Source organism: Stegodyphus dumicola, chromosome X2 (genome assembly GCF_044657685.1).
Source record: "Stegodyphus dumicola isolate Sdum_Otavi_A_Nest chromosome X2, ASM4465768v1".
Classification (NCBI taxonomy): domain Eukaryota; kingdom Metazoa; phylum Arthropoda; class Arachnida; order Araneae; family Eresidae; genus Stegodyphus; species Stegodyphus dumicola.
Genome location: NC_140781.1, coordinates 153187140 through 153208715, shown reverse-complemented (window position 1 = coordinate 153208715; position 21576 = coordinate 153187140). Strand labels below are relative to the sequence as shown.

General features: G+C 33.8%; 1 non-coding gene across 1 annotated transcript; it reads left to right on the top strand.

The window, feature by feature from the left end:
• The first annotated feature begins 20009 nt into the window (after positions 1 to 20009).
• TRNAT-AGU (transfer RNA threonine (anticodon AGU)) lies at positions 20010 to 20082 on the top strand. Its single transcript has one exon. It is a non-coding gene; the product is annotated as a tRNA-Thr (tRNA).
• The last annotated feature ends 1494 nt before the right edge of the window (positions 20083 to 21576 follow it).

Genomic DNA, 21576 nt, shown 5'->3' with positions numbered 1-21576 from the left:
CCAGAGACTTCATTACAGAATAGGTATTGCTCCAATGCACTGACCAGCTAGAGTATGACAATCTGGAATTGACTGTATGCTTTTTCTCCTAAGTGACGCTGGAGTTATACATCGGAGTTACATTTAAACACAAAAACATAACAGCATAAAATGAGACGGTTACATAATACACTGCTGACCATCGTAAATGCAACACCCTGAAGGAATTTACAACATGCATGAGCGGAGGTGAGATATGCAAATGATTAGAATTTCAGCGCAGACGCACATCACGCGCGCCTGTGGCGCCGCTTCAAAGCGCTATTTAAGGCTTGGTGTTTTCGACGAATTCAAGTTCGGCAATTGTGTTTTTATTGTGGTTTTTTTTCAATGGGAAAAGAAAAAGATAAATTATTCCTCGTAGTAAACAGCGATCATTGTTTGATCAAGTATCCGAGTTCGACAGAGGAAGGATAGTGGCCTACCGAGAGTGTGGATTATCTTTCAGGGAAATCGGTAGTCGTGTTGGACGAAACCAAACAACTGTAATGCGGTTATGTGACCGTTGGATGCAGGAGGGTACGACGAACTGACATGTTCTATCGCATCCACCTCAGTGCACCACTTCACGTGATGATAGGAACATTGTGCGCATGGCAGTGACGGATCGCTCAGTCACAACACGAACCATAGCACAGCACATTCAGTCTGTAACGCATCATCCAGTATCTGCGCGTACCATTCGACGCCGTTTACAGCAGAGTGGTCTGTCCGCAAGATGTCCATTGCTTCGTCTACCCTTGACGCAGAACCACAGACGTCTCCGCCACCAATGGTGCGATGAAAGAAGGATGTGGAGAGTAGAATGGAATGAAATTGTCTTTACTCACGAGTCACGCTTCTGTCTGAAACACCACGATGGTCGGATTTGAGTCTGGAGACACCGTGGAGAGAGGATGCTGAACAGAACAGCTGCGTTATGCACCGCCACACTGGTCCTGCACCGGGTGTCATGGTATGGGGCGGTATGAAGGAGGTTAGAATAGAAGGAGGGAGGGTTAATGGACTGGTCCATTAATCTATACAAGTTACATTGTGAGCAATTACAATTACATTTGTAATTGTTCACAATCTGCCATTGGAATTTTTTTTTTTATTGAGAGCTGTTTTGGAATTTTCTGTTCCGGCTTATGAATGATCATTATTTTCTTCTTGGGGAGGGAAATTTCTAGTTTACGTCTCTTGCAGTGATGGTGTAATATATGAACTATTTCTTGGCAATTTTGCTGAAGAAGTTTTTGTGTTCGCCCACTGACCACGAAGGCGACATCATCTGCAAAATCTGTAATTTTGGCAAAGTTGGGCCATTCCTGGTTTATAATGTCGTTAAATGTGATGTTCCAAAAATCTGCTCCTAGAGACATCCACGTGCTTGTGCTGTAGTAGTTATTGTGTTGTTGTACAATATGATGCTAATGCGGTTTTAAAGGAAGTCTTCAATGTTGAGTGGGAAACCATTTCAATAAATATCGTTGAGGAACCTATGAGCGCTTAAGTCGCATAATGCATGCCTGGAAGTTAATATCCTGTAAAGACCTAGCTTTGTACCTGCAATTATGAAGCCAGAAACTGTTGTTTCTCCTGGTCAAGCTGCTCTTACACTGAGCTAAAAAAGACGGATAAAAGACTTGAAAATTTTCTATTTAAGATTGAAGCTAAGTTGACCTAGGCAACGTGACCTAACCGTTTCTATCTGCATAGTCTAAATGATTGCTCTCAAATCTTAATTAGACATATCGCATGTCTAATTAAGATTTGAGAGCAACCATTTAGACTATGCATTGTTATTTATTGGCTTCAATGAATAACAATGCATAGTCTAAATGGTTATGTCATTATGTCATTGGCTTCAATTCTAAATATGAGAAATCTAAAGGTTGAAAGGTTGTAGTAGCTGGTTCTGCAGCTGATAGAAAAGCTATTTGTAGACAAAGAGGTAACAGATTTGAGTCTCATTTGAGCAAGATACTCCTCATTGCAGTGCCATGTAATAAATGGACTTAACGTAAATATTAAAATGTTTGTTCTGATTGATCTGTTTTAAAAAGTATCTATACGTACTGTTTTTAATACACTAGCCATGTTTTATTAGAACTCATTATTTACGATTTCCATGAAGTACTAAAAAACCATTGCAAGTTAAACATACGTAATACTTGTAAAAGTGTAATTTAAACACTGTAGGATAGAATTTGTGAGTTTTAACGTAATCAGTTAATTAAATAAATAAAAATAAGCACTGTAATTTCCATTCTTTTACTTTAGCAAAATCCATCCTAATTCGAAACGTGGTGCAGTCTAGTTGATATGAGGCTATACTTTAAGAAAGCTAAAGTATGATCTTCTTATAAAACTAGAGCAAATAAATAGTAATTTTATTTTACCTTATGTTCCGCTACATTTACTTCCAGTCTTTGATTGTACACTATAGCGATTCAGGGAGGTAGAAACAATGCACAAAAAGTAAATGTTTTAAACAATTAAATATTGTACAGACGGCAGAATAAACTGACTATTAATTCAATACTGGATACACCAGGATAATATTTAAACTCTCCCGAATTATTCAGATAACAGAAATGAAACATATTTTGATGGATGTTAAAATAATTAAATGTTGCAAAATGAAGCGGCAAATTGCACACTAAAAGCTGAAAGGAAACATGGACACTATTCTGGAATTAAATGTATGCAAAGAATGGAAAGATACTTTAAATGTTTATAGAATAATGGAGTTTGAAATGCGAAAACAGACGTTTGGATGCAGAGGAAAATGAGAAGGAATAGCGAGTAAAATAATTTATTATCACTTTAAAATCATTGGGTGTCCAAGATAAAAGGCAGATTCAAAGCTGTTGCAATAACATGGTAATAAATAATGAAAGCCTGCATTAAGTAATATAGTAATAACTAAATTATAAAAGAAGGAAACGTGAAATAAACTAAAAATCAAGGGATTAAAACGCTATCCTTGAATGTGGACAAAAGTCTTTCCAGTTTGCTTTCTGGAATGTAAAAATCGCTTCTCAGCTTTCCCTAATCAGCATTTCTTGGAGATTGTTTCCCTCCCACTTTCTTTAGAAGCTATAAGACCACTTATACTTCCTTTGCTATATAACGTCAACAAAAAACTTTAACACACGCACATACGCTTAAGTTCAGGGCAACCATTAATTGTGCCACTTTAGTCAGTTTTGCAAAACAGTCTGTATTAAACGTTTCTGCGTTTAATACGTACATTATCAATACCAGTCTAGATTAAATTAACCCAAACGTAATCAGATTCTTGTATTAGCTTTCAGATAGTAGAAAATGAAATGTTTTGTGGGTTATATTAGATATCCAATTAACTGGGCTGATTAGAACAACCTGGCTCAGATTTAGGTTTTCGAAGCCAGGATATGTTAAAGGGGTTAATCTACTTGAAGCAGAAATATCTGGTCTAATTAGTGCTTGGAAATGCAGAATCATTTGCAGAACCGAAATCAAACGAAACCAAATCAATATTACACGTATAATGAGAATTGTAAACATGTAGTTGTTATCCACAACTAGTAGCTTTATCTGCATTAAATATTAGAATTATGCTAGGTTATCTTAATATAGTATTAATTTTCTGTAGCAAATACATTCACTTCATAGACTGCTCTGAGTACTCATAGAAGTAGTATTATAGACAGAGCTAATGGTTACATATCTTCTTCACCTGAGGCAAAGAGATAAAAATAGGCTTCCTATATGCAATGCAATGTGTGCGTCATTTGGTGACAAAAATGTACATAAATAAGGAATAAAAAAAATGAAATAAAAAAAGACAGAAAAAGAAATATATTGTACATACACGCGCACAAGTTAACTTGTAGCATTTATTACTTAAATTAACCAGTTATTTATGATTTCAACCTTTACTATTTCTACTTATCGGTTCCTCACCAGAAATGTGAATGACATGGAGAGCATTTAAGCTTAGGTTTTTAGATTGTAAGGCAGAGCGTGTTTCTGCCTTCGTGGTCCCGTCACTTAGTTCTGACAAGATTGTAATTATTCAGCCTTCTGCTATTTGCTGCCGGTATTTAAATTGATATACGGGCTAGATTTGTCTGAGCTAGCTTAGATTTAAACATAATTGTATACTCTTTGACTATTAGTCCACATTTTCACTTTGAATTTAACTGTTTTAGTTACATCGCCACATAGCAGTGATTGAGGCTGTAAGCACAAGATGTGCATTTGTGTTCAAAGTTTGTGTTTAAATTAATTTAAAACCTTTTTAAGACTTCTCAGTTAATTTCAGACTCAGCGATAATTTGCTTTAAATCTATTAGGAGTTTGAAACTAGTTTATGATTCCAAAGCCTATCAAACCCTAAAACTATGTATGTTCAACTTAAGGTGAACAGTGAAGATAATTTTAAATAATATCATAACTCTTATAATAATATTCAATCAACGCTCTGTATATACAGAAAAATGACACATATGGTTAATTACGGTTTTGAAATGAAAAAGCATTAAACATTTCCCTTTTAGTAAATGGAATATAACATTGCAATAATATAACAAGTAATGTAACTAATATTAAAAGTACTGCATTAATGTTTCAAGCATTTTTAATAATCTAAATTTTCTTGAATTTAAAGAAGAAAAATCATCAATATTTTTTTTTTTTATAATTTACTAGAGCACGTTAATTTAAGTTCTACAAACGGAATGGTTATATCTGAAAGTTTAACTTGACCAGTGAAGGTCTTACATGATTCGTTTTTTATTATTTTAACTTTGCTGAAGTTTCTTTTGCCATTTTCAGTGTTCCCAGCAAAATAACTAGTAATGTTATATTTTTAGTGTTACTTCGTAATTCGGTTATAACTGAATTAAACTAAGTTCATGAATTATTTTTAAAAGAGGTAATCATGTAGCTATTTTAGAGTTCGGAATTATTAAAAGAGCTTGGTTTTTAAAACTAGATATATTTGATTGAATTTCACCGCCATTTTTATTATTCGTATATTTAAAGTATTGAGTTAATAAGCTGTTTCTCTTAAGTTACTGAAATTCAATGACATTAATTTTTCACCATTATGAAGGGAAATCGGAACATGTTTCATATTTTCATTTCATTTGCGAGCTTAAAAACATCTAACACTTTTTTAATTTATAATATGAAAAAAGTATTTTTCTGAAAAATTCGTTTTCTTATCAACTGATTCATGACAATCCGAGTTATTGATATTTCATTTTCATTTTTGTTCAAATTCTGTTCATATGTTTATCACTAAAACTAAATTTTTACATTTCTCAGGAATATTTCCATAAATATTTTCTCTCATCAGCTGTAAAAAAAGACTTAATCCTCTGTTAAGCGTACGGCTTGCAGTTATAGTCTGATTGCAAAGCTTCATTAACTTTTCTGTTTTTTGCAGCATTAACTTACACGCAGATAATATACATAAAAATGGTTAAACTGATATGTTTCAAATTGTTAGAATTTCCCTCCAACTGCAGTAATTTATCATTTCATGCCATATTTTTTAATAATCAATATGTTTTGGTTATTTCTAAATGCTGTTTTTTTAACAGCATTTGTTATTGATAGCCATTGTCTTACTTAATTTAAAAACAAGAACACGGTTATAAGAGGTAAGAATAACAAGTTTAATTTAACGGTGGCTAATAGGTAACAGGCAGAAGGCAAAGGACGGCTAGATATTTTTAAAGTTACCTTTCTCATCATATTCGTAGAAAATAAGCACAATTTAAAAATTAATGAGACTTAATTATGCTTTATGCTTATCTATTTAATTATGCTTATTTAATTATGCTTATCTATCTTTACTTTGACGTCAACTTATCCTTTAGCTCGGACTCACCAGCGGTCCAACGGTAAAGTCGCTGAACACTGGTAGTTCGGTCCGAAGTTCGAATCCCGCGAACGGACTGGCTGCATGGGCGTTTTCGTGGTTTTTCCCATGTGTAACGTGCATACGAGCCAGTTCCCTTATAAAGTCCTCCACGAAGGCGTCCCTCCCCTTAGGCAGATAGCCCTAGTGTGCTTTTCCATAATTAAATAAACCAACCAAACCAAACCATCCTTTAGCTCGTGGTATTTCAATGTGTTTAAGTTGGCGAATATGATAGACATCTGAAATCAATTTTTATTCGTAGCAAGAAATAAGTATGCTACTGATGTAATTGAGTTTGATGTTTAATTTCAATGCTTATTCTTAAATCTTTAAATCAATAGCTTTATTGCTTTCATTTGTTCTTCTTTCTTCATGTTTCAGTCCTTCAGAAATGCTAATTTTAATGTTTCTTAAGAGAGAGGACCATATTTAAATATATTTTTATGTGGGTTATATTACAATCAGTGGAATTAAACTAAACGTTTTAAAGCATGATTTTTTGCATGATTAACAATTAGTCAGCACGGTTTGTCCTAAGTCTTTCTCAAAATTCAAAATTTTAAACTTCCTTTCTTATTTCATAGGCACTAAACAACTTTTCTTATTGTTTCATTATAAACAATAGAAAAGTAAGGGAAAAAGAGAAAAAAAAAAAAAAAAAGGAGTCCTGTCCTGCTTTACACGTTTGTTTACATTTCTAGCAAAGAATGAGACGGACTGGTATAACGGTAAATTTTATAAGCATATACATTACGCTCAGAAATAACCATAAATAAAATTAACCATTTATGGCGTAGTGTATTTTTATCCAAGTTTTGATTGAGCAGCTCTGTATGTTAGTATAAACCAGGGTTTCTGAAACTTTTTTTTTATTGGTGTGGGGACTCCATAATATTTACGAAAATTTTATGGATCTCCATAAGTATTGCGCAAATCCGACACACGCGTGAGTACAAGTGAAGAAACTGCAGTTTCTTCACTTGTAATGTAATATACTATTATTGCAGTTTTAGGTCATTAACTTTAATTTTTAAAGTAAAAAGAGGTTTCTTTTATAATAATATGCGTCGAAACGTTTTCGTTTTTAGTTTGTCTGTATTATCTTATCTTTATCTATTTTCAGACACATTATGTAAAAATATTTGGTAATTGTAAAATTATTATACTAAGTTAAAGAAATATCAAAAGTGCTAAAATTTTGGGCTACTCCCTACTGCAGATCCCGTGACTTCAATTGAGGTCACGACCCACAGTCTCTGGTATAAATAAACAGAAATTAACATCAATATATTAGTTCCAACATAAAATTTAAATTTTTGAAAACAATACATATTGTTACGAAATGTAAAGGCGCGGTAAGATGGCTTCCCCGCGAAGCAGTTTTAGGTTTGCCATAAAACAGCAAGGGAAGGCAGAGTTGCCACATTTGGCGAGAAATCGCCCATTCGGCGACAAAATTGGCGATATGCCATGGATGGATGGAGGACTTTCTGGAACGAATTCTTACCGGTTTAGCACAGAATGTTCTCGAACACAAGCCGAATGCTATATAAACCCTGCTGGTCCGCAGTGTGGGAAAGTGCCTCGCCGAGATTGCGAGATAGTTAGTCTCGAGTTAGTTAATCCGTGCGGAATCGATCGAGTTCATAGCCGGGCAGAGTGTGCCGAGTGAGTCGTCGAGTGCATCGAAGAATCTTTTAGTGTATCGCGGTTAGTGCATCGTCGAGAGAGTGTGCTAAGCTTCTGGAACGACTGAACCGAAGAGTCGGAAACTGTGCTCTGTGTGTCGTCGAGTGCATCGCGAGTTGTAGCGTGGAGAGTCTCGAGAGTAGGTGGAGTTCTGAGAACGACCGAGCAGAGTCGGGAGCTGTATTCTTGTGCTTTGCAGGGAAGCTGTCTCTACCGTTATTGCCTGACAGTGTGAAGGCTGTGTCGCTGATTGTTCCAGCGTGTTTATTGTAGATTTTCGACGATTGTAAAAAGTGACTTTGGAGCTGTCCTGATTAATGTTGGCTAAATAAAGTGTGTTTCAATATTCCATCACGTGCTGTCGTCGTTATTCACTCCAAATCTCTACGAACCCCGTACGAACGTGAAGGAAGAGAATAACGTAACAACTGTTGTGAGAAGAAAAAAACGTAACAATTGGTGTCATGAGTGGGGTTTGCGAGTGAATGCCAGTGATGCGCCGTCAGCGGAAAGCCATGGCGGAGGAAACGAAGACTTTGGTGGACTTCTTAGCCGAGATCAAAGCCGGACAGAAGGAGTTGAAAGCCAGATATGCTGAGATAAAAGCCGGATATGCTGAGATAAAAGCCGGATATGATGAGATAAAAGCTGGATATGAAGAGATGAAAGCCGGCCGAGAATAGGTGCGAGAGCAACTCCAACAGCTGAAATTGGAGCTTGCAGAAGAAACTGGAGCCATAAAAGAAGATGTGAAAATGACAGTAGTGGCATCTGGAGAATCCAAGGATGAAGAAATGAAGGAAGTAGCTAACGAACTGCCTGAGAAAGATCCAGAAATGATCGATGAAATATCTAACGGGTTTAAAGGAAAAGAACGAAATGAAGAAATAAAAGGAGGGAAAGAAGCTTGTGATTCTCAAGTGCCTGAAGTGGGAAGAAGTGAAAATGCGACTGTTAAGTTCGTCAACACTGATAGTGAAGTTATGAAAACGCAGTAGGCAAGTGTTGAACCATCTGAAAATTCATGTGACGCTGATGTGGAAAAAGCTGATGTACAGCTTACGCAGAGTGCTCCAGTAATGCAAGAAAATTTACCCACTTCGCAAACTATATGTGCGTCTAATAGTGTAGGTTGTGCAGACAAGGACTTGATTTTTAATCAGGATACTTCTGCTCGTAAAGAATTGGATTCTATTCATAAATCTAATGCAAACATCGAAACTGGTTTTCAAGAAATCGAGGTAAATAAGCATGTACCAACTGCTAAAGTTACTGAGAAGAATTGTACACACGATGCGAATAAACTAAAGAGTGATTGATGAACGAACTGTTTTAGACTTCCTGTGGTTGAAAAGTCTGAAAGGACTGAATCTTCACACTGTGATCTGAAAAACAGGAATACAGCTGAGAATTGCAATGGAAATGTGTTTGACACGGGTATCATTTAATGGAAACACTGAGATTGAAATTCATTATGAACTTTAGTTTGTATAATTTAAAATTGTCATGTGTTTAATTTGTGTACATAACTTGCACATAGTAACTTTAATTATGTTATTTGTTTGTTTTATTACGTTTTGTTTGTACCGAATTAGGCTTCTGACCAAGGGTTTACTGCCCGGGACGTGCAGTCCTTGGGAGGGGGCAGTGTTACGAAATGTAAAGGCGCGGTAAGATGGCTTCCCCGCGAAGCAGTTTTAGGTTTGCCATAAAATGGCAAGGGAAGGCAGAGTTGCCACATTTGGCGAGAAATCGCCCATTCGGCAACAAAATTGGCGATATGCCATGGATGGATGGAGGCCCTTCTGGAACGAATTATTACCGGTTTAGCACAGAATGTTCTCGAACACAAGCCGAATGCTATATAAACCCTGCTGGTCCGCAGTGTGGGAAAGTGCCTCGCCGAGAGGGCGAGATAGTTAGTCTCGAGTTAGTTAATCCGTGCGGAATCGATCGAGTTCATAGCCGGGCAGAGTGTGCCGAGTGAGTCGTCGAGTGCATCGAAGAATCTTTTAGTGTATCGCGGTTAGTGCATCGTCGAGAGAGTGTGTTAAGCTTCTGGAACGACTGAACCGAAGAGTCGAAAACTGTGCTCTGTGTGTCGTCGAGTGCATCGCGAGTTGTAGCATGGATAGTCTCGAGAGTAGGTGGAGTTCCGAGAACGAGCGAGCAGAGTCGGGAGCTGTACTCTGGTGCTTTGCAGGGAAGCTGTCTCTACCGTTATTGCCTGACAGTGTGAAAGCTGTGTCGCTGATTGTTCCAGAGTGCTTATAGTAGATCTTCGACGACTGTAAATAGTGACTTTGGAGCTGTCCTGATTAATATAGTCTAAATAAAGCGTGTTTTGATATTCCATCAAGTGCTGTTGTCGTTATTCACTCCAGATCCTTACGAAGCCCGTACGAACGTAACAATATAACAAAATTAATGTAACTGCGAAACCTCAGCATTTATTAGAGTAAATTAATGCTATTAATTCTTCAGCAGGATTGCTAATAGCATAGAATTCTTTAATATTTCTTAATGTGTTCCGAAATTAAAAATTAACAACAAGAAATTTTTAAATGAATTTCTAATTTTTCGAAGGTAATTTGGCGGCTCCTCTAATTGTTCACTTGAGGCAAATGCTTCAATTGTTTCACCTTTGCCTCGAGTCTACTTAGAGATTTCCCCTAATTATACTTTTTTTCCTTCTCTTAGATAGCCTATTTTAACTGCAGGTAAAGCAATGTATATCATGTATCATGCATGTTCACTATTTGGCATCATTCTTTTTTTTTTTTTTGTTTTTGTTTTATTCGATTTTATTACAAATGAAGGAAAAGTTTGTCAAGGAAATGTTTTTGGAATGACCATTAAGATTTGAATGTAAGGATTGTGAAGAAAGTTTCTTATGTTTAGGCATATGTTTTGATTAGTAGAGCAGTGAGTGAGAAATTAAGTGATTTCTATATAATTTTGAGAGAAAAAAAAAGAGGTAGAGATTTCGGTACTTAAGCATTATCGCAACCACCTTGGTGGAGGTCGCGAAATTGTTAGAATGGGCCAAACTCTGGCAACTGTGCGCCTAACCATTCTTCATGCAATCACGCTCATAACAACGTTTCAGTCAAATAATGTCGCCATTTTAGAATACTTTCGTTTTGTCGTATATCAACTTTTAACGTTTTTATAGAAAAACCATATTTTTGATTTTAAACTCAATTTTAAAATATGTGCTTGAGAATTTGCAGGTAGTGGAAGAAACTTCGGTAACATTTTTGGAAGAATACAGTATTTTGGAACAAAATGTCTAAAGGTAACAATGATATGGTACGTTTGATTTGCAGCCAGTGCGCAATGCCGAGGTTGTGCCCGATGCCGAGTTTAAGAAAGTGACAGGTGCTGGAGGACGGGGGCATCTGGTGGCTAACAGGCAATAAGATGCACGTCCTCCGGCTAGAAGCAATAGCTCCCTGGAGCCCCATGGGAGCACCTTTCGGGAGTTTAGACGAATACAATTAGTAGAGAGCAGGCAGGATATTTGGGTACAACAAGTACTAGTTTAAAGGTGTACTTGACTAGTAATGATAAAAATAGTACGGAGTATTATGGTTAAAATATTAAGAATACTAAGACAAGTAATAGGATGCTATTTAAAAGAAATAAAATCTAGATATCCAGTGCATTAGACAGATATTTGCACATGATAATTTTGTATGAATGGAACATGGTTGTGCAATTCCCCAATGTTTTTTAAGCGAAAAGAGATACATGAGAAAGAGATACAAGCAAAAAGAGATACAATCTATATAAATGGGAAGTAAAACAGAGCAAAAAAAGTTACACAAAAATTTCTCGAAAAATATAAGTGCTCTATTTTTAATGCATCATGTTATCTTTTATTAATAATTAAAAGTTTCATTTTAAATAGTTTTTCATTTTAAATCGTTAATGAAGTGTTTTTCTTTTTCTAATGCCGATAATGTTTGCCGACTTACTATAAATAACGACAGTTAGGGAGTCTTCTTTTTCTTTCTTTTTTTTTCTTTTTTTCTTTTTTCTTTTTTTTTTAAAGAAGTCGCGAAAATTACCAATTTGCACTAGACAAGTACCTTCTGCATTTTAATCTGTAAAAAAGGGTTCACGAGTGGCTGAATGGTTAAGTCGCTAAACACTGGTAGTTCGGTCAGCGGTTCGATTCCCGGCAACGTACTGGCTGCATGGGCGTTTTCGTGGTTTCCCCATGAGAAACGTATAGACGAGATAGTTTCCTTTATAAAGTCCTCTACAAAGACATCCCCCCTTAGACAGATAGAGGAGCGCATTGTCATAATTAAATAAATTAAAAAATCTGTAGAGAATGGCCAAATTTTACCAGTTTGAGTTAATACACAAGTTCCAAGATTTCTAACGTTCACATTGATCTCAAACTTGATTTTAATCTAGTCTCATTTACCAAAAGCATTCCATTGATTTAATACGCTATATTACTGGTGTTTGGATGAACTGATAAATGATAAAATGCACTAAATAACATTTTTGGAAACTACTAATGACAGCACAGTAAATTAGATTTTGCGTTTGACGAATGCTATGTATAGAATATGTTCGTTTTTTTTTGTTTATGCCCTATTTCAAAGCTAAATGTGATTTTGCATTTTATGTAAATACATAATATTTGAAATGGGGCCGTATTTCATAAAATTTAAAACATGCAACAATAAAAATGATTCTACTCAAAATAATAATAATAGATAATTTATTGAAATTTAGACTGACATTTAGATATCATATAAAAATTTTACTAATTTCAAAATAGAGCGAAGTTCTGACTATAGCCTTAACTGGAGTAAATTATGATTGCTTCTCATAATGCATGTTTAATGTCCTAATTTAACGATTTCATTCCTCACTAAATGAAATTCAATAACGCATATCTCATCAGTGTCTTACTCTGTACATCATACTTCGTCACGAGCTCTGAATGTGCACTATCACTTGATGTTATTTGAGAAATGGCAATTAAAGCAGTAGGGAATAATCCTCATGTGATAGATTAAGAGAAAATTTTTCATAAGCGCCCGGTACGCTCGATATTCATGTATTCTTTCTGAGTATTCTTTCACAGTTACTCAGTTGACATAGGAATCGCTTAAACTTTAAGTAAACAACCTCTGAGAGAAACTTAGAATTTTAAGATGCGTGAACTTGTTCTTAATGACTCTCCTGATACAAAAGCGCATTTCTCATCCAAAATATCTGAAAACTGTGACACTGATAGTGCTTATACTCCCAACAGGCTAGTATGTGTTCACTATAAATTTGTTTTAAGATTTAATGCGAGTGTTAGTACATAAACAGCAAATGACAACTAGTTATTTTGGATAGATGCGTTTTGAGTTTAAGGCTTTTTTGGGTTAAAATTCCCATGGTGCATTTTAATTCCGATTAATGGAATAATGTCGTCTTCATGTGAAGTCCCCTTTATTTAGATTTTTAAATACAAAGGAGTATTTAAATGTCTAAAAGTCTTTTAAATGTCTTCATAACAAAAAGTAAAACTTATAATAAGCAAGTAATAAATGTTCTAAAAGCAGGGGAGTTTGATGCGTGTATAAGAAGCATGTATGTGGGAATGTTTGGCAAAACTTTTTGTGTTACCACTGGTGACCAAGATTTATGACTAAGGAGAGATGCATCCATCTCAGTCAGCGTCATGTGTTTGTGGAGCTGGACATTAGATATTACGTTTATTAACTTAGACTAAGAACTTACTATATGCTCACTTGCATTCTGCTTCTTAATTCCGATTTAATTTTGCTAATTTTTGTAAATAATTTTTTTAATGTACTTTTCTATACACTGTTACATTATGGTAGCAAACGCAAAGCAATACAAATAAAATAAGCTCTTCTTTTACAGCTTTTTAACCAATATGACGTTTTAAAAAATCGCATAATTGATTATATTTTAAAATAAAAGATCAGAAATTTCAAAAGAATGTAAACTTTAAAAAATTAATAATTTAATTCTTTTTTTAAGAGAATCCAGTCCATAAAAATTTAATAATTTAATTCATTTTTTAAGAGAATCCAGTCCATAAAGGTTGGTAGAAATTAAGAAGTATTTCCCATCGGCTTGGATAGCTGAGAAGTGCGATGCTCGTTTGTTAGTTAGTTTGAGGTATTTTCAGTTCGATTCTCAACGAAAGACACGTCTTTAAACGCTGTACGGGTGAGAGTTTCAAGTAATGAAATTCTACTAAAATATATTTTCTGTTTTTTGTTATAAGCGTACATTAATAACGCGAGCCACTAAAGGCCACGAATGAAGACTATTGCAAGTAATAAATATTTAAAGTCAGAAAGTTGCTTAAAATTTCCAGGATAAATGTGTTATATTGGAAAGCACTTTGATTTAAATTTCTGACTTGGAACTGATGAAAGTCTCTTTCAGGACGTTTGAAACCTTTTGTTATGAAGTCTTCTGCCCCTTTTAGACATTTAAAAACTCCTTTGTTGTTTAAAAATCTAAATAAAGGGGACTTCACATGATGACGGCATTTAAAGGTGTTAGTATTTTCGAGAATATGAAAAAAAAAATTGTAATGATTATAGTAGTCTTTTCCAAGAAAATCACTGTCCAACCCAGCCGAGGTTGTTCAGTATAGCTATCGTTTCGCGGTCACTGACACGTGGTAATTTTGTTATCACTTCGAAATACTTCAGATATCATGCAAATTAAAAAATGGGTGCTTGCGTATTATTTTGTCAACAGTGAAACTATCGCCTAGCAGCTTGATTTAGCGCCAGTTATGCATAAGTGTGACTTAAAATCACACTCATCGTATCTACGCTTTCATTTGATGTTATTCCGACTGAGTTTCGATAAATCACATTCTACTATTATGAACAAGGTTATAAATTAGCTAGCTGTTACTGCAGTTATTTTTTCTTGCATTTTGAAAAAATTAATTAAAATTTCAGACTTGCCTTCTAAAGAAAAGCAAGCAGTGGATTACTTAATGGGATCTTACCGTCAAAAAGTGTGTATTTAATGGGCACGATATGGTCAACTGCATATAGCTGGTAAAGTAGTAGATTGGTGTGTGTGTGTATTTAATTATGGCAAAGCACACTAGGGCTATCTGCCTAAGGGGAGGGATGCCTTCGTGGAGGACTTTCTAAGGGAAACTGGCTCGTATACACGTTACACATGGGGAAAACCACGAAAACACCCATGCAGCCAGCCCGTTCGCGGGATTCGAACCTCGGACCGAACTACCAGTGTTCAGCGACTTTACCGCTCGGCCGCTGGTGGGCACAGTAGTAGATTGGAAAAATACTTGCGGGAAGTTTGCAAAGAACGATTAGAGCGAATTGCTAGGAATTCCGCCAACTTTCGTAATTCAATGGTAGCCAAATTTCGTGGCCGACGGGACTACACGTAGATGCGAAAAAATGCAACTGCAATAGAAAACTATTTTTTATACATTTCTGAAATATAAATTTTATCCTTATTAACGTAATGTAATTTATCTTACAGGTTCATTTACGGCAAAGCAATCTGAATTACTCATTATTTCTTAAATTGTTAACACTAATTTTCCCTCTTTCTGTCTGTGCAATTGATAAGCAAAAAGAGATACAAGCAAAAAGAGATACAAGCAAAAAGATTTCTATCTGATTTCTATCTGTGCAATGTTCAGGTAGCACCAGATGCAGTTCATTTTTGCTTGTGAGATAATTGCGGTCACGTTTATTTCGAAATTAATAACTTAAGCACATATATGCTTGCGGTTTTGTATTTTAAATTTCATAAATCTTAAGTGATTATAGATTATTTCGCAAATCATCAAGTAAAATCATTAAACTTAGAAACACGATTAAAAATAATTTAAGATAGTGCTGTTGTCAGTTACAAAGGCCGAGTGGTAAAGACGCTGAGCACTGGTAGTTCGGTTCGAATCCAGCGAACAGGCTGGCTGCATGGGCGCTTTCGTGGCTTTCCCCATGTGTAACGTGTATATGAGCCAGTTTTCCTTAGAAAATCCTCCACGAAGGCATCCCTTCCTTTAGGCAGATAGCCCTCGTGTGCTTTGCCATAATAAAATAAATTAAATTAAATAATCCAGTTACAATGGAAGCTGACAGAAGAGTAATGAAGTTCTTTTTAGCCGTGGTCAATTCTTTGCTTTTATTTATTTTGTAATTTAATTAAATAAATTTAAGCATTGCCTAATTCTGTAGTTTTATTTTGATTTAAAAATCTTTATTTGCCAAAATTTTGGACTTTGAATATTGGCTGTGTAGCTCAATTTTAATAATTTTGCTTAGATTTTAAATTTAAAATAATGTGTTATTTGTTTGATAAAAACATATATTGGGGGTCTATTTTTAACAAGCAAGACTACAAATATATTAATGTAAAATGTTTTAAATTTTTTTTGATATGTTTTGGTAAATATTTAAAATGGTAAATGTTTTAAATGACTATTCATATAAGATGTTTTAAATGATTTTCTCAATCAATACAACACTAGGTAAAATTCTAAATTGTACTTCGTGCTGTATTGATTGAGAAATGTAGCAAAAAAGATTATTTTAAGCATGTCTTTCGCCCTGATGGGAACGTTTTTAAAAAAATATTTTTTATTCTATTGCTGTTTATTATTTTGTGTTAATATAAAAATTATTAAATAAATCAAAGCTACTAGTTTGAATATTACAAGAAGAATAAAACTGAAAAATTATCAAGACCGAATTCTTTTATATTTCTAGGGAATTAAAACAGAATCTATTAATGAAATAATAGCAGGTTTAGCTTTAAGCTCACTTGATATACTTTTCAGAGTATAATAAGTAATTTATAAGCACAAGAATAATAGATGTCTACAATTCTATTTAGAAACTGTTTGTACATTTTCGGGTTTCATAAAAATGTGAATCCCAAGAAAGTAAGGAATATACTTTTTATTGAATTCTTTTATGTTTCTCGAAAATTGAGCAAAATGTCTTTACTTTATTGATGGCAGAACATTTATTTGACAAAATTTTCATGTTTACTCCTCTAAGTAATTTATAAGAACAAAATAATATATGAAGACAGTCTTGTTTTAGAACTTATTTTGTACACTTTTGTGTTTTACATAAAGATACATTACAACACAATAGTAATGAACATACATAAAATAAACCATACATCGAATATTTTCTTAAATTTTATGCAGCTTTCTTTTTAAAGAAAATAAAGTTACTCGTAAAGAAAATTCTGGTAAGTACAAGAAATTCCAAGATCAGCGGTTATATATGTATTATATGTATTTCTTCATTTTTAATGGCTGTCATGTATGAAACTTGATGTATTTTATTAATGTCCGAAGCTCTATCTTTTTTAAGCTTAACATTATACAGCGCTTTTCCATAAATCTTTGAAGTTCAGAATTCTGTCACAAGATGGCAGGTGAATACTGATACGATCAATATACAGCATAAAGACACCAGCGCTTAAATAACTAATGATTGGAATCAAATTTTAAGAGGACGAACTTCTTAAACAATACGAAGCGAAGAAAACTAATTATAAAACACGTAAATAATTCAGGATGATAAGTATCCAGGTCACAAGCATATGTAATAATAATATATCTTATGCAAATCTTTCGCAAACGGAATTTGAATTTTAAAATTTCAATCTTTATCCCGACTTCGTAACTTTTTTTGCGAGAGAGAACAGCAACTGGCTGTATTGATTTCTTTCTTTACTTTTGGTCCACTAGTGGTCGAGCGATGAAGTCCGTAAACACTGGTAGTTCGACCTGGGTTGGAATCTCGATGAACGGTGCTTTCACATGTTAATTTCTACAACTGTAGTCAAGATAGTTAGTGTGATTTATTAAATCAAATATTTTATAGATGAGTTTTTTTTCTTCAATACCACATTTTTTAAAATTCGTAACAACAGGTGCAATGTAAAGCAATGGATTAAGTGAAATTTCTTATAGACATAAACTTATAAAAAGTCGAACAACTGGGTGTAGAGTGCAATGTGCATGGAAATGCATTGTAAAGAAAAGGACTTCTTATTCTGTTGAGGGCAAGTATTGTGTTCAAAAACACACCAACAAAAGAAGTTGTACTATAAAAAAAGTTACGAATTTAATCCGAATAACATCTCCAAGGATGCACTGAATCAGTGCTTCTTAAGCAGTTTTAATTCATGATCCCTTTTTATAGTCAACATTATACTGCAACCCCGGACATTAAATATATTTTCCATAAATTGTTTAATTCCTTATTTAACACCATATGTATGAAAAGAAATAGATTCAGAGTTGTTTTCAAGTATTAAAACAATGAAAGAAAAATTAGATTTTAATAAGATTTATGTATTTTATTGCATAACAAATTAAATCTTTGTGCAATATTTGACACTGCTGGACGAAAAGCATCTTTAGCGTTTTTCAATGTTGAACGATATTTAGATTTAATAAGCGTTAAAGCTTAAGAAAAGAGGTTTAACATGCTTATGTGAAACATAAGCAAAAGTATTCCAGCAAGTATGTGAAATATACCAGCAAAATATTTTACCAGTATTTACTTACACCAGCAAAATATTTTATATATTTATGTGAAACCTCTTCTTAAGGTATAAGGTTTCTCTTCTTAAGGTCTTGCCCCCCCCCCCGGGTGTCTTTTACTACATAATAGAAATCAAAAATTTTATTTTTCTTTTAAAAATAAGAACATATTTAAGAAAAAAAGTGCTCTCCTGATTATGAACCAGGTTGTCAGAATTAAGAACCAAAGAAAAATTTGCCACACCATTGCCAATGTGCCAAGTATTGTGTTTGCAGAAAGTTGAGAGAATTAAGAAATTACTGGTGTCAAAAAAAGCACTGTCAATTTTATAATGGATGAGAACTTGACACTTACCTCCAATATGTGTTATAAGTCTATTTATTAATTTATTTGCCATTTCATTGATGTATTGCTGCATATTCAAAGCAATTTTAAATTAGGCTTATACTGAGGTTTTCAATTTTGGCTGAGTATACGCAGTGAAATGTTATATCTCAGCTGATGTACAGAATAACTTAAGGTGCCAAATAGCAGAAGAACATTTAATATCATTTCAGAAATTATAGGAAATTCAGTTACATCTAATCCAGAATTCAGTCGAGGATTTTTGAGGAAGCTCATGTTTTAAGATTGATTTACTCGATGTAGCTCTTGGGCTTTATATGTCAGGTGAATCTCATTAAAGTCAATAAAATTGTTTTCTGAAATCAAAAGTCAACATTAAAATGTTTGCAAAACTGTGGTTCTAGCGATTTTAAGTAATTTATAATCATTTTTGCAACTGATGTTTCACAGTTGATTTCTCAGTTGCAAAATTTTCAATAATCAAAAACATTTCGAATAAATCATTTTCTACCTTGTTCTTCTAATGCGTATCTTTTTAATAAAAACCTTCAGTTTGATCCTTCAAAGTAAATATACTGCTTTATTTTCGCTGATGAGACAAATTGAGATCACTTAGCTTCTCAAAAATATCTGATGAACAGAGTACCTTTCATAGCCATAAATCATTTTAAAAAAGAGTAGAAATATCAAATTTTATTCGTTTAAAAATATATCAATTTTGTCTTTTGATAACGATAATCTTATTAAACGTATGCATCTTGACAATAATCTTAGTTTTACGTGTAATGATAGATTTTCGTATTTGGAATCCACGTTTTTACAGAGATTTGAAAATAAAACGGTTGTAAATGACGCGGATTTTAATAAAGAATAATAATAGTGATATATTTTTTAACCTGAAGCACGTCTTTCAATGTATGTTTCCTTTATAAATGTATCTGATATACACTAACAACTAAGTTATTTTGAAAATTTAAGTTTTTTTCAAATGAACTGTAAATTTTGGGGTTTCATTAAGTTAAGTAATAATATGCTCAAACTGGTCGTAGCTAACTTCCCAATTTCTATTGGAGCGCGCATGTCGTTTGACAAAAGGAATTTTCCGAATTTCATCACCTTACCTACTTATGTGCATTACAATTTCTAGAATTTGAAAGCAGTAGGAAATACAAGATCTTCTCTAAAGGTGTATAGCATTTTACGTTTTGTAATCAGATAAACAGTTTTAGCTAACAGTCATAAATTTCTCATTTTCTTTCATCAATTTTCTTTAATTGTGTTGAATTTTAATTCAGGATGACATTCTTGCTTTTTATTTCAATCTCTGGTACAATCGCATATTAAGAAAATGCACAGCTCACTTTTAGCTGCGATTTTATAAGACCAATTTAACATTAGTTTACAACTTCATTTAACCCATATCGAAATAGTACTAGATATTATATAAGGTATTTCTCCCGCCTTCTTAGCATGCCTTCGTGGTGTAGTGGTCAGCACGCTCGACGAGTATTTGAGAGGTCCATGGTTCGATTCCTGGCGAGGGCATTGCTCATTTTTTTCATCTCCTGCTTCAAAACAACCTAATTTCTCTACAACTATATTTAAATACACTAAATCAAGGGATCTTGCCAAATTCAAATTCAGCTAATCAGTAGTAGTTTGAATTAGATTTGTCAAAACTAAGGTTCTGATAAAACCATTTCTTTTAGCAATACAGGGTTCTGATCCTCAAAGCTAAGCTTTATACAGAGGGTGCTTACACATATTTGAATGATTTAAGCGCCGTTAAATTAACATTTAAAATGTAAAGGGTAATGTTTGATCTGACAGCCTTTTCTCTGGACTATACGTCAGCATTGTGATTTCCATGATCGCAGAACGTTTCGTAAAATAAATTTCCAAGAGTATTGATTTCCATTCTTCTTCCACTACTTTGTATAGTTTATCAATTATGGTGGGTTTGCGCTTAGGAAGAGCTCTTTTTAAGAATAAAGCTCTTTTTAAGAATATGTCTATAGATGAAAGGTCAGATGCTATAAGATGGTATATATGCAATGCTTATAGAAGTCCATTTTTTTCCAGGGAAGTCATGTGGTACCGTTCGAAGTATGACTTGTTGCTTTGTCTTGATGAAGTTTCACTCTATGAAAGTCACTGGGATAAAGAAATGGAATTTCATCTCTTAATATTGGGAGTAAGACTTTCTCTATTCATAGTATGTTAAGTTGATTTTAACATTTCTTTTCCGCAGTTCCTATTTTTATTTCCCACTATAACAGAATCCTGCGACAATCATAAACCCCTTACTAAAACTTTCTTTGCTTTCACGAAACCAAGTTTGTACATTATTTTTCTCTTCATTTTCGATAATAAATAGATTATGTTTTTTGTTGGAGTCATTTAGGTAAATCATGCTTCATCAACAACGTATTTCCATTCGTTGCCAGCTAAGTAGTTTTCATACAGGGTTCTACAAATTATTCTGCGTAGAGCCGCATGGTAAAAGCTGCTGAACATTTTTTTTAGCTTTTTAAAATTGTACATCTTGGTTAATTAATTAATTTATTTTTGATACAGATGTATTTAAAGACCATTTAAGTAATTTCTACATCGGCATTTTTTCTCATGTTAACTACGATTTTAACTTAGGAAACACGAGAAATAGTACTTATTTTTTCTGGGTATTAGTTGATATCTCCTCCATGTAGAAGTTACGACGGTTTTTACTGTTACGCTTAAATATGTTTATTTTGTACTTAGAAATTGTAATATCATGCATTTCACAACGGTTGTGAATTATGGAACAGGAATACTTCGTTTCGAAAAGCGCGAAAAACATATCCTTAAATCTACAGGTCGTTTATAAGCGGTATTTTGAAAGACGAATAAATTAAAAGGTAAGATATTTCTCATTTCAAATAATAAGCTGTTCTCAGAAATTTTTATTCCAAAACATTTGCTTTTTTTAAAAATTCTTTGTCGAAATCTTTCTAAAAATGTGTAAACACCGTCTGTAAACATATATATGCTAATGAATCT